This window comes from Periplaneta americana, chromosome 9 (assembly GCF_040183065.1).
Source record: "Periplaneta americana isolate PAMFEO1 chromosome 9, P.americana_PAMFEO1_priV1, whole genome shotgun sequence".
NCBI lineage: Eukaryota > Metazoa > Arthropoda > Insecta > Blattodea > Blattidae > Periplaneta > Periplaneta americana.
In genome coordinates this window covers 165,921,041-165,940,599 of record NC_091125.1, presented here as the reverse complement: position 1 = coordinate 165,940,599, position 19,559 = coordinate 165,921,041, and the positions used below count along the sequence as shown (strand labels likewise).

General features: G+C 33.6%; 1 long non-coding RNA gene across 1 annotated transcript in view; it reads right to left on the bottom strand.

The window, feature by feature from the left end:
• Window positions 1-19,559, bottom strand: part of LOC138706708 (uncharacterized) — a 1,118,142-nt gene that overhangs the window by 174,941 nt on the left and 923,642 nt on the right. Inside the window, exon 5 of the long non-coding RNA XR_011334063.1 lies at window positions 3,728-3,784. This is a non-coding gene — a long non-coding RNA (uncharacterized lncRNA). The remainder of the gene's footprint in view (window positions 1-3,727; window positions 3,785-19,559) is intronic.

Here is a 19,559-nt window from a genome sequence, read left to right as displayed (position 1 = left end):
TGTCCGATATTACCCGATGTCCGATACTACCCGACTCTCCCCTATATATTTTTATTCTTGTAGATTTTTGTACTAATTTAGCTTTTAATGTATTTATGCCATTAAGTACGAGAAAAATTCGTACCGGCACCGGGAATCGAACCCAGGACCTCTCAGCTGTGCGCTCTGAGTGCTCTCTAACCAACTGAGCTATGCCGGGACCCGATTCACGACGCCGGCCGAACTCCTCTCTTAGTATCATGTCACGGCCTTACTGCCTGCATTTAAGACGATACACGTCATGTATGTACAGGAGCGCATATTAAATGACTTTATGGCCATATTCAACAACAGTTTCTTAAAACTGTTAACATCATATATGTATCGAATGTGAATGAGGTCTCGCCCATTGTATTGTTTATTATTCCTAGAATTTGTGTAAATTTTGTAATTTTCTTGTTCACATCTTTTTCATTTTGATAAGTTATTTCACAACCCAGATAATTGAAATTTTGTACTTGGTCGAGGCATTGGTTATTGTGTATTATCTTACTTCTGGCTGGGTCTTGTCCTAAAAATGCCATTACTTTTGATTTTTGTGCTGAAATTTCCATTCCAAAATTAAAATAGCAGCAATAACAGAAACAAAAAAGAAACTGAAAGGCACAATGACTACTTTAAGGGCCATATTCACCCAAAGATATATTGGAGTGTTATATGTACAAACTTACTCAGGAAGGTGTATCTGAATTGAACGATTGTCCATACAAGCTCAGACTTACCTCTCAAGCTTATAGTTTAAAAATAAATCGTAAGAAGTCATTGAAATCAATAATAATTCTCTGTGGGTAAATGCAATCAGTCGTGAAATAAGCTTCTATTCCTTCATGGTTTCACGTTCGTAGAAATGCATGGGAATAGTTTCTCAAATCTATATTTCTATATCTTTCCATCACAAATTCGCTACAGAGAACTAATTAAAACAAAATAATGGCTCCTTTCGCTCCAAGGTGTTCCACCTTTCCAAAGGATAAAGTTACAATTTTTATAGGGAAAACTAGGGTCTGTTGGACAGTCGGGCATGTTGGACACTCCGTACTTTAATGTGTTACCACGCCACTTGTGGGCACCAGATTCAGCTAGAAGTCAATGACAGAGGTAGCCCCACTCGTGGCTACTTCAGTCATTGACTTCTAGCAGAATGTGGTGCCCACAAGTGGCGTGGTAACACGTTAAAGTACGGAGTGTACAACATGCCCGACTGTCCAACAGACCCTAGTTTACCCTATTTTCATTTTGTACTATGCTCTGGCCACGAGACATTATCATATTACTTTGTTTTTACAGGCTTTACTTCCAAACCTATCTCATTATTTGTTTCACGTAACATTTCCGTGTTTTCCCTAACGGTTATCCATCCATCCATCCGTCCATCTATCCATCCATCCATCCATCCATCCATCCATCCATCCATCCATCTACCTAACTACCTATTTATTTACTTGTTTGTTTAATTATTTATATGTTTTTTATTCATTTATTTATTTAGTTATTAATTTATTTACTCGTTAATTAATTTATTTATTTATTTACTTTTTTGTTTAATTATTTATTATTTATATGTTATTTATTCATTTATTTATTTAGTTATTAATTTATTTACTCGTTAATTAATTTATTTATTCATTTATTTATTCATTAACTTATTTACTTATTAACTTATTTACTTACTGATTTATTTACTTATTTATTTACTCATTAACTTATTTACGTACTAACTTATTTACTTACTAATTTATTTACTTACTTACTTATATATTGTTTATTTATTTATTTACTCATTAACGTATTTACTCACTAACATATTTACTTATTTATTTATTTACTTATTTACTTATTTACTTATTTACTTTTTTATTTATTTACTCATTAACTTATTTACTTGTTAACTTATTTACTTGCTAATTTATTTACTTATTTATTTATTTAATATGTTTACTTACTTAGTTACTTATTTATTTACTTATATATTATTTGTTTATTTATTTACTTTATTTACTCATTAATTTATTTACTCATTAACTTATTTACTCACTAATTTATTTAATTATTTATTTATTTATTTGAATAATTTTAAGGAAAAATGATACCGGGCCGGGTATCGATCCTGGGACACTTCGCTTAGCGCACGAATGCTCTGCCGACTGAGCTACCCCAGGAACTATACACGACACCGTCACAATTTTTTTCTTTACATCCACACAACTCACATGAGCTGACTCAACTCTGAGTGCACACAAATGCTGTGTGATTTAAATTGTGGCTTTCTGTTAACGTACCTCCAGTAACGAATATATTTTGCAAATCTATCTTTCAGGTAGTAGCTCCTTGTAAAGCAGGTTTGAATTGAATAAGTCACACACACCACCATCTTCAATTGAAAAAAAAAATATCCTTTGCTATTTATTCGAAAAATAGTCTTTTGTTCTCATTCGAAAAGTAACCGGTCTCCTAAATTAATAACCAAACAGTTTTCAATATAATCAAATGATAAAGAATTGTAATCGAATAAGCGATTATTTTACATTCAATTGCCCCATCGCTGATACATACCTACATTCGGATAAATAAACGCACTCTAAGTTTCATTACGCTTATTTTTACACGAATTATACAGGGTGTTTCCGAGGTGGTGTTACAAACTTTCAGGGACGATGGCGAAGGGCACATGTATCAATTTAAGATATGGAACCATGGTCCGGAAATGACTGAGTCGAAAGTTATAAGCAAAAATAGTTGTGTGGAAACGGAATTGAATTTCGCACCACGTGACCTCCTTCCCTTAACCTTTGAAACAGTCGTGGAAAGATGGTATGGACCGGATGTCTCCTACGTGGGTACTTGTTCCGATACAATCTGTGAGCTCGTCTACTGTTCCCATTGGCTCATCCGTATTCGAAAATCAGGTCTGCTTATTCTGCTCTCGTGTACTCCTCCATTTCACTAGGACTGATCAACTGGACACTGCAACTTGTACACATACACTGCTGTCTACAGACGTGCATATCAGGACCGACCATGTCCGTTACAGATTACGCTATCTGCTTTGCTTTAGTGTAGTTTCCTGTCCCCATCCCTCAGACAGCGCACTGAATGGAATACTGTAAGTAGACAACGTAAACAACGTCAGATGAATACAGTATATGTAAGATGTACAGATAAATACACATAAATAAGGTGTACAGAGGAATATAATTATTTCATTTCCACAGAACTATTTTTGCTTGTAACTTTCAACTCGGTCATTTCCGGACCAAATGGATACATGTGCCCTTCGCCATCATCCCCGAAAGTTTGTAACACCACCTCGGAAACACCCTGTATAAATGAAGTTATAATAAAAAGTAACTTGCCTTGCATTATTACTTCAGTTTTATGTATTCGAGTATGTGAAAAAGATACGCTTGAGGGAAAAATGTAACGTGTGTACTTTTTATGAAGGAACATTCAACAAACTGTGCAATACATGTTCTACCTTCTAATTAGAACATTAAAAAAAATAACTTTAGTAAAAAGTAAATAGAAAATAATAACAATTCTCAGAGAATTAAAAAAAAATTGGCTGCTATGCATATATTGCGCTACTGTCACAAGTATATTGGCAGCGGATTACAGAAATTTAAGATGAGATAATTTCCCTTTGCATTCTGGGAGAGCGACATGCTGAAGTTCCAAAAAGCGTACTCACCAAAGCTGGGACAAAATCAAGGAATCTGCAGTCTATACATTCGAAGCGATCCACTTCCTGGAACAAAAATAAAACAGTTGTAAAATTGATTCAATCAATTACAATTTTATCTACAACAGCAATTCAGCGAACAACTTCCCCCAATGGGACAGGAATTCGATTCCCGGAAAATACTGTTAGATTCGCAGCGGATGCGGTACATGGATTAAGGGAACAGCTATTATTGTGCTCCAATTCTGTAACCACATGGACATTAGTATTTCGTAGCACTAATAGTATTACCACAGTCACGAAGCTCAATACGTAGTAAATATGCATCCATAGATAGTTGCTAACCACTATGATCGCTAATATCGCCTCATTACAGACAATGCGAAATAATACCGGCACAGTCTATTGTTCCTAGCACCCTCACAACTCAAGCTTCGTGACTGTATATACTAGACTGTGCTATTACTACAGCAGCTGTATTATTTAATTATTGCAGCAGAAGTATATGATTGCAAAGTAATTACATTAGATTAGTAGTAGCATTTCATTATTTAATAGTATTTCATCATATTAGTTCATTCATTCATTCATTCATAATTTTCTACTCAAGGGCAGGTCTTTCACTGCAAACCCAATATTCTCCAATCATTCCCATTTTCTACCTTTCTCTTTGTTTCCTCATATGATCCATATATCTATCATCTGATAACTTCTTCTGCCCCGAACTTAAGGTATATGTACACCTTTACATACAAAAAATTTTGTTTTTATAATTTTGCTCTGTAAAATTTTTATACAATTGAGAATGGTACCAGAAAGAGAATGAAGTGAAATTATGTCAAAATTGTTTATGAAAATTATTTTGTTTTATAATTTTGACATGCAACTTGAAACATGATAACTCATGCAGTTTTTAAGATAGAGCCACAATGTTTTCACTGTTTTATAGCTAAAACTATTCTTTAGTGCCTGACATAGAGCTATTTTTTATTTTCATTTACATTAATTAAATATTACCATATATGTAACTAACAATAATATTTTATGTTGCATAAATCATGTAAAAATCCATAGATAATTATTAATTATATTAATGTTATTTTACTCGTTGTCAGGCACTGGGGGACATTTCAAGCTTCAAAATGACACCAATATCTTCTTGGTATCACCATATTTGACTGAGATATCATGTTTGAAAGAATTACATATTCTAAAATTGCTGTTTACAGGAAATGAGCCACAAACTTTCAGAGCCTAGAAGACTGCATCGTCACATGTCACCCCTTAAGCAGCTTCATGTCGGTCCAGTTTCAGCTTCTTTCTGCCTCTCAAATACCTCCGCCTTGTTTTAACTTCAGGTGTTGAATGTTTTTTTTTTTTGGCATTTTGTGCCTATTTCCATTGATGCAACAAATCCTGCGATGGTGTTTCTCCCAGGGCTTATCCCCATCCTCCTCAGAATTGTAATTTCTACTTTTGGACTCTTATTAAAATGACGTACAACATCATTGACACACAAATTTACAGTTTTATGACTAACAGTAAAAGATTATAAATTACTTCATTATGTAAAAAAAGTTTTTTTCAATCTAATGATCATGCCCTGATATCTATGCATCTATTTCGGGACTAGAAAGAAGTTTATTATACAAGCAATGCTGGAAGAGGGGATTGATTGCTACGAAGATCATTCCAAAAGTAATGCACTCCAAAAGTAAGTGACCGTGGCTGATGACGCAGCATTTTGGAAAATGGGACTTATCTGAAAAACCATAAGGCATAAATCGAAAATTTTTATATCAAATTAAAGAGGAGAAAATTTTCTATTAAAATAGTTATATTTTGAAAATTCTAATTTTTCATCATTATTTGCGTTTTGTGGGTGTAGCCTACATCTTAAGTTTATGAAGGTACTAGGAACAATAGACTGTGCAGGTACTCTTTCGTATTTTCTGTAATGAGACGATAGTAGCGATCCTAGTGGTAAGCAACTATCTATGGATCCATATTTACTACGTATTGAGCTTCGTGACTGTATATACTAGACTGTGGTAGAAGTGACAGACGAGTTCATCCCTGAGTATCTCTGTAAGGGATAGGGTTATTTTACGTGCCATAAATGTGTGACGTAGAATGCAAAGATTTACCTTCTCCAGAGAAAAAAAAATATAAAAAGTTGAGAGAATAGAAAGCATAAAATGCAATGGAATAGGAAAATAAAGATGTATAAACAGATGGAATTAAAAATATTCAAAGAGATAGTGAGAAAAACTTAAGGACTGGAAAGTCATGAAAAAAATTACAGCTAACATATGCGAATTTTTTACGTAGTGGCTTGTTATGTAGAAAGAAGAGACCAGAAACAATACAGGTAAAAAATTCAAACTCGGTTCTGCAGCGAGAGTAAAACCATAAGTAATATCATGCTTTTGTCTGGGACAGAATTGTGGAATTCAAATTCCTTCATAAAGGTTAGAGGCATGAAGACTAAGTAAATGCATTTTGCCTGAATATTTCAAGTCTCCTCTAAGTATGATGAATACATGAAGTTTTAGGTTATGTTCAGATAATCCTCAGACCGCCCCATTTTCAGTACAGCTGGAGTGCGTGCTTCACGGGTCGTACGCAAGGGCGAGCTTCTTTTATTTATTAATTCCGCCAACATTTCAAAGCTTCGGTGTGGAAATGAGTTCTCGTGCAGACATTAAGGATATGTAATGCTGAAAAAGGAGTATTTCATTATTAAGGCCTCGCCTTTGACGTTCCGGCCTGCTGGATTAAATTTCACTTGGGCATCTGGCTCAGAAAGAAGAAACCGAGCCTTCCGTACGCGCTGTGTTTTGATTTGACAACACAGAGATTTATAAACTGTAGGAAAGGTCGAAGGTCAGGTGAAACTTAATTTCACAGCCTTTACGTTGTGTCAGATTTTATTATTACCGTTACTATGGTTGCGTAGCTATTACATAAACTGCAAGCATACCCTGAAATGAGTGTAGCGAGATATTTCAGGCTTCAAAGTTTGAGAACATTAAAATATCTGCTTACCTTTGTTCGATTCAAGGCATGTTGCTAAAGAAATTCACAAAACATGTAACTCTCTCACAGACCAGATGCGTTTTCCGAACATCATTTTTTTTTTAACTGTAAAAGCATTGTATCTCTCACTTCCGAAAAAAATAGTTATTTATGGTACTTGTGAGGTAAGTGCATCTTTATTGCACGAGTGGAAAGATTTAAGCACGAGGCGTCAGCCGAGTGCTTAAATTACACGAGTGCAATAAAGATCACGCTCACAAGTACCATACGTAATTTTATCCATGACCATAACGAAAAATTATGTTTTATAAAAGAAAATATGTTGAAAATAAGTCTTCATGTAATCACAGACCATGGCATGGATTTTATAATCAATACGTGTACTAGGTAGGTCATGATGTAGGAGGCCATGATTAGTAAAGAATGGTATCTAAGGCGTTGGATAAATAACAAATTATAATTAATTATATAATTTTAATATATATTTTTTCACTTTAAACGTGTATTTTCGTCTTTTTGAAGTTTCAGGGATTATTTAGAAATGTTCACGGAACTAATGTGATTAAAATAATTTCACATTTTACTTCTGTAAACTTAAGAGGAATATTAAAACTTAATTAATCATCGTAACTGTTTAGTTCAGTTGGCTAACGCGTCCTGTTTTAAAATCCTATAAACCCAACTTCGCAGATTCAAGTCTCCTCGCATCCCAAAAGGTAAATTATTACAAAATTTTAAAAAGATGCATATTAGATATGGATGTAATGTACAAATTACGACGTAGCAGATAAAGAAGAGAGAAGGAGATTGAGTGTATGTATATTTAAGAAATGGTAATAAAGAAGTAGAGGTAGTGACATCTAGTAACTAATATATTAACTTCTTGAGTAATAGTTGAATGGAAAAGTATACGTGTGTACCCGGTACTAGGAAAATACTAATGAACTGTGAGATAAAGTTCAAACTGTGAGGTAAAGTCTTTATCTCACTAGTGAAATAAAGTAATGTTGAATAATAGCCTACTTTACAAACGCAAAAGTATTTAGCAAAGGCATGCTTTTCGTTATGGTCATGGATAAATGATAATACAGGGTCATTAAAAATGAAGTAGACACTTTCAATATAGTAGGGGAGAAGTGGGTACAGTAAGACAGGGAGAACAGTGAGACATTTTATTTTATGGTAAATTTTGTTGTTGAGATGTTGGTAACAGTGGAGTTGTATGTTGCATGAGTAAAGTAACAGTATTTTCATACTCGATTTGATTCTAGTTATAAAGGTGAGTGATGAAAAAATAATTCGTAATTTTTCACCCTAGAAGTAAAATTTTGGCTTGTGTTTAATGAAGGTTATATTGGATATACAAATGAGATATAAATATGAATGTTTTGTTACCTAATACTATGGTATTTGAGATTATGTTTGGCAAAGTTCGTCTTTCTTGTTTTAATTTTGAAGTGATGGCGTCATTTTTAAAAGATCTATGCGTAAAGGGAACAGTGAGACATGCCACTGAAGGGTACACTGAGACGTCTCACTGTAACCATGTACCAATGATTTGCAAAAACAAACTGTAATTATATTATATTTACCAATAACTGACATTAAAAATGAACATACTAGTAACCAATTTAGGAACTGTGGCTTAAAATAATGGATACATTACGTTTCATAAATAAAAAATTATTCACAGAATTTAAGAAAATGTTAAAAAGTAATAAAGAATCGCATTGAATTCTTATAATTATAAGCTTTTTTTGTCACCAAAAATTCATTACATTTTTTCGCAAAAGTTTTAAATGTCATGGAAAATTCACTTTTCCAAATGTTCCAGATGTTTCAATGGTTTCGAAGTCAGACATCAAAATGATTCTAAATGAGCCTACAGAACATGTCAAGATAAAGAGACAGCAAGCTTTCCTTTCTTTTGAAATAAATGTAAATCATTTCAATGTCCGTTAATAGACAATGTGGTGTCTCACTGTACCCTCCTGAATGGGAACAGTGAGACATTTGCCTTTTTTTTTTTTTTTTTGACAAACACGTATTATATCCTTTATCTATTAACATTTTTGTTCATGTATTATTACATTCCAGTTTTAATGTCTATTTCTATTGCACTTGATTTTAAAGATACTTGAATTATACTTGCATACATATGTGTTAATATTTTGCGTCTCACTGTACCCGCTACTCCCCTACATATTTACCCGGAGGTTCATTGCCGCCCTCACATAAGCCCGCCATTGGTTCCTATCCTGAGCAAGATTAATCCAGTCTTTGCAATCATATCCCCCTCCCTCAAAAGCATTTCAATATTATCCTCTCATCTATGTCTCGGCCTCCCCAAAGGTCTTCTTTACTCATTCCTCCCAACTAACATTCTATATGCATTTCTGGATTCGCCCATACGTGCTACATGCCCTGCCCATCTCAAACGTCTGGATTTAATGTTCCTAATTATGTCAGGTAAAGAATACAATGCGTGCAGTTCTGCGTTGTGTAACCTTCTTCATTCTCCTGTAACTTCATCCCTCTTAGCCCCGAATATTTTCCTAAGCACTTTTTTCCTACTTTGAAGAACTCGGAGGTTCATTGCACCCGAACATAAGCCCTCCATCGCTCTCTATCCTGAGCAAGATTAATACAGTCCCTGGCATCATATCCCACCTCCCTCAAATCTATTTTAATATTATCCTCCCATCTACGTCTCGGCCTCCCTAAAGATCTCTTTACTCAGACATGTAGTACGTATGGGTGAATCCATAAATGAATATGGAGTGTTAGTTGGTAGGCCGAAGGGAAATTTTTATATGTTTGGAGGGAAAAATCCTTTATTGAAAATGATAACACTGTTAGTGAATGTAAATCTGTTGCTTAACAAGTGTAATATCAAATTCGTCATGTCGAAGGTGTCCAGATCTCTATTTTTTATGCTGGCTCAGGAGCTCAAGTAGGATTTCATTCAAACTGATGGTACTGTTATAATATGCACCGTTCCCTCTGGTGAATGATACCGGTATATAACCTACTCAATACTGAATGTGTCTTATATTACAGAGATGTACCAATACATACGAGGCGAATCCAGAAAGTATGTTTCCCGATTTTTTCCCCTTGAAAGTAAACGTAATTAGCCGTGTCAATTGTGCATGCGTAACAGATCTATGACGTATCAATCATATGCCAGCCGGACAGGTCCTGCCTGATGCCAGTAGCATGGCAGCAGTGGTCCGAAATGGAAGCTCTTATTCCTTCTCCCGCCGCCTGCGAGGTTCGGTCGGTGATAAAGTTCTTTAATGCACAAAGCATTGCGCCAATTGAAATTCATCGGCAGCTCTGTCAGGTCTATGGGCCGAACATCATGAGTAAGCAGATGGTGCATCGCTGGTGTAGGCAGTTTTCCGAAGGTCGTCAAAGTGTCCATGATGAAGAGCGCAGTGGGCGACCGTCCCTCACCAATGATGATCGTGTTGAGCTGGTGCGGCAGTGCATCATGGAGAACCGTCGCTTCACGATTACGGAGCTGAGCAGCCATTTTCCTCAGACATCGCGATCCTTGTTGCATGAGATTGTCACTAAGCACCTGCTGTTCAAAAAAGTGGGTGCCAGGTGGGTGCCGAAAAATCTGATACACGAACACAAAATGCAACGTTTAGGAGCAGCACTGATATTTCTGCAACGGTATCACGATGACGGCGACGAGTTCCTCGACAGGATCGTCACGGGCGATGAGACTTGGATTTCGCACTTCACTTCATCCCGGAAACCAAGCAGCAGTCAATGCATTGGCGGCATAGTGGATCTCCGGTCAGGACGAAATTCAAACAGACGCTGTCGGTACGGAAAGTAATGTGGACGGTGTTCTGGGACAGGAAGGGCATTCTGCTCATTGACTTCCTTCCAAGAGGTGAAACAGTGAACGCTGACCGTTACTGTGAAACCCTGCGAAAATTGCTATGTGCCATTCAAAACAAGAGGCGTGGAATGCTTACTGCAGGTGTTGTGCTCCTCCATGACAATGCTCGTCCACATACGGCTCGGCGCACAGCAGCTGTTTTGACGGAATTTGGCTGGGAGTTGTTTGATCAACCACCCTACAGTCCTGATCTTGCTCCCAGCAATTTTCACGTTTTGTTGCACCTCTAGAAATTCCTGTCCTCTGGTGAGCGTTTTGGCAACGACGAAGAGCTGAAGATGTCTGTCACACGCTGGTTCCATTCACAGGCGGCAGAGTTCTACGACAGAGGGATACAAAAGTTGATCCTACGATACGACAAGTGTCTAAATTCTGATGGTGGCTATGTTGAAAAATAGCTGAAACATTGGTGTACCTGTTGCCAATAAATGTTTTCCTGAAAGTGTGTGTTCTTTTTTTTAATAGGGAAACTTACTTTCTGGATGCGCCTCGTAGTTTCGAAGGAGTTTATTTCAATAAAATAAATCAAGAGAAAGAGCATTTCCCGAAGTTGTTGAGTGAAACAGCAGCTTTTTGTCCTCCCCATTTTTGTTCTATTTTAGTACATTTTGCCCTCCTTTTTCCAGTGAAAATTACTTCTAAAAATGCTAACCTTAACAAATAAGCATGAGAAATTCAGCAGCAACAATATCATAATATCAATACAAGTTGTGCCCTGTGACGTATTAGACTGCGTAAGGTTTACTTGCAATGTAGGTAGTCACGTTTTCCATTATCCTTGAAATTCCTGGGCACATAAGCTCTTGAGTTTCGCATTCCCCTGGACTAGGTTTTAATTATCAAAGATTACACTCTTCATGTCTGCAGTAAAACGTAACAATTTCAAGTACAAACAGCGATAGAAACACATTCAAGTAACAGCCTTCCTTCCCCTACGTGTTGCCCCGCTCTTGCTTTCGATCAAAAAAAATATAACGAAAATTTCCACTCAACGTGATAACCACGCCTAGAGAAGACGTGTTACTCAGACAAATCATACCATCAGACTTATTGATTAACTGAATCAATCATCTAGGAAATCAATCAGCTAGTCACTCAAATACGAATTACTCAGTCATTCAGTAAATTTGATTAATCATTCAGAATAATATTCTGGGGAAATTCCACAGATAGTAACAGTATATTTGTATTACAAAAAAAAGAGTAATTAGACTAATGGTAAGTGCCAAATCAAGGGAATCGTGTAGGACTATTTAAAAAAAATACAAATAATTCCCATGGCTTGTCAGTATATATTTTCATTAATAATCCTCCTCTTATGTAATCGTGAAAACTTTGTAATTAATTCAACAGTTCATAGCATAAATACGCGTCAAAAAAATGACTTTCATACTCCATCGGCAAGTCTATCGTGCTATCAAAAAGGAGTGCGTTATATGGCAGTAAAATTTTTAATAGCCTCCCTATCGATATAAAAAATGAAACTCAAAACATAAGATTATTTAGGGCCAAATTAAAGAAGTACCTAATTTCTCACGCCTTCTATTCTGTAGGTAAATTCATGACATTCAATAACGCTTCATTAAATTGATACTAAAACTTTGTGTTGTACTAGTAGACTATATTGTAAATATCGTCTGTATATATTTCATCTAGACTGTGACTATAAATTAAGACTTTATAATAGTATTAAGTTTTTTGACTTGTTCCATATTCTAGCTGTAAAGAAATGTATGAATACCATGGAATGTTAATAAATACAATAAAATAAAATAAAAAAGACCGTCAGTTTGTCAAGTAGTCATTCAATCAAGCAACCGACTAGTAAAAGAGCTGGTTAGTCTTCAACCAAGTTAGCTAGCTAACCAATTAACAACCATTTTGGGAGTAAATCAGCAAATAAAATTTCGAGTCAGCGAACGAGTTCTGCAGTCGTAAGTCACACAAACAATTATCCAGTATGCCATATAGCCTAGCGAGACATGACCAGTTTATTAGGTAGAAGGCTACAAGTCAGTAAGGGGGCCGGTACACCAAAAAACAGATTAACAAGGCATACATATAGTAAGTCAATTAGTCAAGCACTAGGTTGTCAAGTCAGACACTAGGTTAACTAGTTAGACACTAGGTTATCTAGTCACCGTACCTCTATATAACGCAACAAAACCAGAAGTTCTAGGCAATTTCAACAGCGGTGGAAAAAGACATGAAGCAACTTCTGATATAATGTATTGCTCCCATTAAAACTTTGCCTCAATGAAACTTATAGGCCTACCCCGTCACCGTACCTCTTTCTATTCATCCTCTTTCACCGTGTCAATTTGTCGCCTACGGATCTCCTTACCTCGTTACATCAGAGATTGCCGAACAATTTATCAATTTAAATTAAAAATTAAAAATTACTCAAGTAATTGTCAGCCGTAACGAAAGTGATCTGCAAATAGCAATTATTAAATTGAATGAAGTTGCCAGTAAATATAATATGATTATCTCCACAGATAAAACAAAAGTAATGGCATTCTTAGGATCTTATCCAATCAGAACAAAAATTGTACTAAACAATAAAAACATAGAACAAGTGAACACATTCAAATATCTAGGCTGCAACGTCACTTATAACAAGAGCCGAGAAATAGATGATAAGCTAAATGCTTTTAATTATTTTTGTGGAACAATACGTCGAACTTTAGGTAGGAAAGTTCGGAAAGAAACATTACTAAAGTTTTACAAAGTGATGGCTTTACCAGCTTTACTGTATGGATGTGAGAACTGGGTTTTAAGGAAGAAAGACGAGAGAAGAATTGAGGCTGTTGAAATGAAATTTTTGAGGTTTGTGGCTGGCTATACACTATTTGATAAAAAGAGAAGTGAAGACATTAGATCCGAATTAAAAATGCACAATATTATAGATATAATAAGTAGACATCAAAACAATTGGAGGGAGCATATACATCGTATGCCAGAAACATCAATTACCAGAACAATATACAGTCACGAACCCCGTGGGAGAAGAAACCCAGGAAGACCCACAAAAAGATGGCGGGACCAGTTTTGATTTGATTGGAGTGGAACAGATCTTATGGTCCATACCGTAATGCAGATGATGATGATGAAAATTACATACTTTCACATGGAATTGATTTGTGAGCGTTAGCTGATTTTTATAGGTTATTCTATGTGTTTGTATAAATTGTCATTTAGGCCTATAATAAAGTAGAATTAGGATATGAAGAGATAACGGGTGTTTGAGAATAAGGTGCTTAGGAAAATATTTGGGGCTAAGAGGGATGAAGTTACAGGAGAATGGAGGAAGTTACACAACACAGAACTGCACGCATTGTATTCTTCACCTGACATAATTAGGAACATTAAATCCAGACGTTTGACATGGGCAGGGCATGTAGCACGTATGGGTGAATAGGGAAATACATATAATCTTAGAGTGTTAGTTGGGAGACCGGAGGGAAAAAGACCTCTCGGGAGGCTGAGACGTAGATGGGAAGATAATATTAAAATGGATTTGAGGTAGGTGGGATATGATGATAGAGAGTGGATTAATCTTGCACAGGATAGGGACAGTTGGCGGGCTTATATGAGAGCGGCAATGAACCTTCGGGTCTATAAAGGCCATTTGTAAGTAAGTAAGTATTGTAAATCACTTAATTATGTACTGTATCATGTTTAGTCAATATTTCATTATGTGTAAGCTTGTTAATGTGCATGAAAATTATTTTTATATTTAAGTAAGACTATCAATATTAAGTACTATTTTTGTCATTGTTTCAATGAGTATTTCACTTCTGGTAGACTGGAAGAGAAGGCCTAATGGCCTTAACTCTAACAGAATAAATAAATAAATAAATAAATAAATAAATAAATAAATAAATAAATAAATAAATAAATAAATAAATAAATTAGTGAATAAATTCATGAGTAAATAAATAAACAAATAAAATATAAGTAAATAAGTAACTAAGTAAGTAAATAAATTAGTAAATAAATAAGTTAGTGCGTAAATAAGTTAATGAGTAAATAAATAAATAAATAAATAAATAAGTAACTAAGTAAATAAATTATTAAATAAATAAGCTAATGAGTACATAAGTTAATAACTAAATAAATAAATAAGTAATATATAAATAATAAATAATTAAACAAATAAGCAAACAAACAAATAGATAAATAAATAAATAAGTAACTAAGTACGTAAATAAATTAGTGAGTAAATAAATTAATGAGTAAATACAGACGTGGACAAATTATTAACAAAATGGACGATTTTTATGATAATTCTGTTTACAAAATTTGACTTTTAAATTTGAACTACAGTTGAAAATTTTGCATATTTCCATCACTACAGTAGACAGAAATATGCAAAAATGTCAACTGTAGTTTAAATTGAAGAGTCAAGTTTTGTAAAAATATATAATAAAAATCTTCAATTTAGCTAATAATTTATAAATTAGCAAACATTTTAACTGCATTGAAGAGCCAAATTTTGTAAAAATAAAACAAAAATCTTCAGTTTTGCTAATAATTTGGAAATATCCAAAATGTGAACTGTAGTCCAAATTGAAGAATCGAATTTTGTAAAAATATACAATAAAAACCTTCAGTTTTGCTAATAATTTGTAAATATGCAAAAATATCAAATGTAGTCCAAATTGAAGAGTTAAATTTTGAAAAATATACAATACAAATCTTCAATTTGGCTAATTATTTGGAAATACACAAAAATGTCAACTGTAGTCTAAATCGAAGAATCATATTTTGTAAAAATATATAATAAAAATCTTCAATTTTGCTAATAATTCGTCCACGTCTGTAAATAAATAAACAAATAAAATATAAGAAAATAAATAAGTAACTAAGTAAGTAAATAAATTAGTAAGTAAATAAGTTAGTGCGTAAATATGTTAATTAGTAAATAAATAAATAAGTAAATAAATAAGTAACTAAGTACGTAAATAAATTAGTGAGTAATTAAATTAATGAGTAAATAAATAATTAAACAAATAAAATATAAGTAAATAAATAAGTAACTAAGTAAGTAAATAAGTTAGTGCGTAAATACGTTAATGAGTAAATAAATTAATGAATAAATAAATAAATAAATAAGTAAATAAATAAATAAGTAAATAAGTAAGTAACTAAGTAAGTAAATTATTAAGGTAATAAGCTAATGAGTAAATAAATTAATAACGAAATAAATAAATAAATAATAAATAAATAAATATATTCTAAGTAGTAAAGAAGGAATGTAGTTATCGAAAATTGTCGTGCTGACGAATAGTGGCGCCACATGTTTGGTTCACAAGTCAATAATAAGTCCGCCTGAATTCCTGATATTGTTCCACAGCCCCCCCCAAATAACCTGTAATACTGTAGATACCCTTATATGTCTACAGGAACGAACCTCTATAAAGAAATGAACAAGAAAGTTACTGTACCTCGCGTCTACCTTTTCTCTCCCATTATTTCCGACATGTATGGAATTGATCTAAAAGTAATAGAGACTTACATTTTGAACGAAATTATAAACAAAGTATCCCAATTTAATTAGTTAGGAAGCAGTATTTTCAATTTAATATGTGTACAAAAAGTTCGAACGTCAATTAAATGAAAGAAGTTCGAACGTCAATTAAATGAAAGAAGTTATCGAAGAAAACTTTGGAAAACAAATTTCAATAGAAATAAAATTCCAATACATAATACATCAAAAGCAGCAGTAAACTAAAGATGTGAAGACTGGATTTCAACAGCAAAGAAAATAAAGGATAAAGAGCTGGAGTTGTAGAAATAAAGATTTTTGATCGATACTGGATATAACAAAACTTAATAGGAAAGAAAACGCTGAAATTTGTGACAACAAAAATGCTACATACTTACAAATGGCTTTTAGAGAAGCTGGACGTTCATTGCCGCTCTCACATAAGCCCGCCATCGGTCCCTATCCTGTGCAAGATTAATCCATTCTCTATCATCATATCCCACCTCTCTCAAATCCATCTTAATATTATCCTCCCATCTACGTCTCGGCCTCCCCAAAGGTCTGTTTCCCTCCGGTCTCCCAACTAACACTCTATATGCATTTCTGGATTCGCCCATACGTACTACATGCCCTGCCCATCTCAAACGTCTGGATTTAATGTTCCTAATTATGTCAGGTGAAGAATACAATGCGTGCAGTTCTGTGTTGTGTAACTTTCTCCATTCTCCTGTAACTTCATCCCTTTTAGCCCCAAATATTTCCCTAAAAACCTTATTCTCAAACACCCTTAAACTCTGTTCCTCTCTCAAAGTGAGAGTCCAACAACCACACAGAACAACCGGTAATATAACTGTTTTATAAATTCTAACTCCCAGATTTTTTGGCAGTAGATTAGATGACACAAGCTTCTCAACCGAATAATAACACGCATTTCCCATATTTATTCTGCGTTTAATTTCCTCCCGAGTTACTGTTGCTCCAAGATATTTGAATTTTTCCACCTCTTCGAAAGATAACTCTCCAATTTTTATATTTCCATTTCGTAGACTATTCTGTCACGAGACATAATCATATACTTCGTCTTTTCAGGGTTTACTTCCAAACCTATCCCTTTACTTGCTTCAAGTACAGTTTCCGTGTTTTCCCTAATCTTTTCTGGATTTTCTCATACAAATAATAATACATTAATAATAATAGTAATAATAATAATTAATACTAATAATAAGTAATAATAATTATTATAAATAATAATAATAGTATAATAATATTAACGGTTACTTAAATTAACATTTAAAGTAAATCTAATTTGTATCTTAACCCTAAGATATGTTCATATCTGCACAAGTACTTTCAGCATTACACTCATTGCGCTGACAACTCACTCACTGCACTGGTACTACGACACATTTCACTGAAACTGTCTGATTTCACAAACACTTCAAAAACGTTTCACTGTTCAAATACTTTGCTCTACCACTATAAACTATAAAACTTCACTGATACAACATACTTCACTGACCAACATACTTCTTCCCTGATACAACACTTCAAGTAACAAAAAAACAATTACAACCTTTAAATAGTGTGCATAAGATACTACAGTCTATTAGAAAGTCCTTAAGTCCTTAAGCAATGAACCTGCGGGTTTGTTAAAAGCTGTTTGTAAGCAAGTATATATTTATTATTGTCATTATTGAGTGTAATTAGTTACCACTGCCACCGGGTATTTACCCATTTGCAGTGTGAATAAATACGTACATTATTATTATTATTATTATTATTATTATTATTATTATTATTATTATTATTATTATTATTATTATTCAAAACTTACGTTATATCATTTTCAAGGAAAACCTCTAGACTAAAATATCACTATCATCTAAAAAATGTATTAATTAACAGAAAAGATTGTATTAGAGACCTCGGTGTATTAACTGATAATAAATTATGTTTTCATAACCACATTGATTATATTTATAACCATGCAATAAGAATGTTAGGAATAATTCGATCAATTACTTATTCTTTTTCAACACCTGACTCTCTTTTAATACTATACTATACATTAGTGAGATCGAAACTCGAATATGCATCTGTAGTTTGGAACTCTATTACTAGTTCTGATTCGGCAAGACTGGAGAATATTCAAAAGAAATTTATTTCATTATGTTCGTACAGATTCCTGCCTAATAACTCTGGGTATAACTATGATAAAAAATGCGAGCGCTTTAAATGTCGAAGCCTGTATGCCAGACGTCATGATCTCGATTACTTATTCTTATGTAAGGTCCTTAAAGGTGACATTGTCAATCTTAAACAGTGTCAGCCTTCGTATTCCTATGAAGGACACGAGACATCACAAACTCTTCTATATTAGAAATTCTAGATCTTCCTCGCCGGTCTCCAGATGTATTAAAGATGCTAACTTACATGTAGGCGATTTCGATCCATTCAATGTATAGAAGTATTAGAATATGGCAATGTCTTTGCTAATATTATTTGCATAATCCTTATACACAAATTGGTAGTAAGAGTCAACTCCTTTCCCTAATATTTTATAGTATTAATTCTTGTAAATTAATTATTGTGATCTAGGTTCTTCATTTTGTTGTTAACTCAAGTATTTAATTTGTACCATAGTTGTTCATTTTAATGTATTAATAGTATCACTGTGCTTGATTTTCATTGGCCAATGGCTGCTGTCCAGCAAACAAACAAACAAACAAACAAACAAACAAACAAACAAACAAACAAACAAACAAACAAACAAACAAACAAACAAACAAACAAACAAAATGAATAAACAAACAAATGAATAAATAAATTAATTAATAAATACATAAATATTTGAATAAATACATAAATGAATAAATACATAAATGAATAAAAACGTAAATGAATAAATACATAAATGAATAAATACATAAATAAATAAATGAATAAATACATAAATGAATAAACGAGTAAATAAATATATAAATAAATATATAAATAAATACATAAATAAATACATAAATAAATACACAAATAAATACATAAATAAGTAAATAAATAAGTAAATAAGTAAATAAATAAGTAAATAAATAAATAAGTAAATAAATAAATAAGTGAATAAGTATATAAGTAAATAAGTAAATAAATAAATAAATAAGTAAATAAGGTAAAAGGTAAAGGTATCCCCGTAACATGCCATGAAGGCACTTGGGTGGCATGAAGGTAGAGCCCCATGCTTTCCATGATCTCGGCACTAGAATGAGGTGGTGTGGTCGGCACCACGCTCTGGCTGCCTTTTACCCCCGGGAAAGACCCGGTACTCAATTTTATAGGAGGCTGAGTGAACCTCGGGGCCGTTCTGAAAGTTTGGCAACGAGAAAAAATCCTGTCACCAC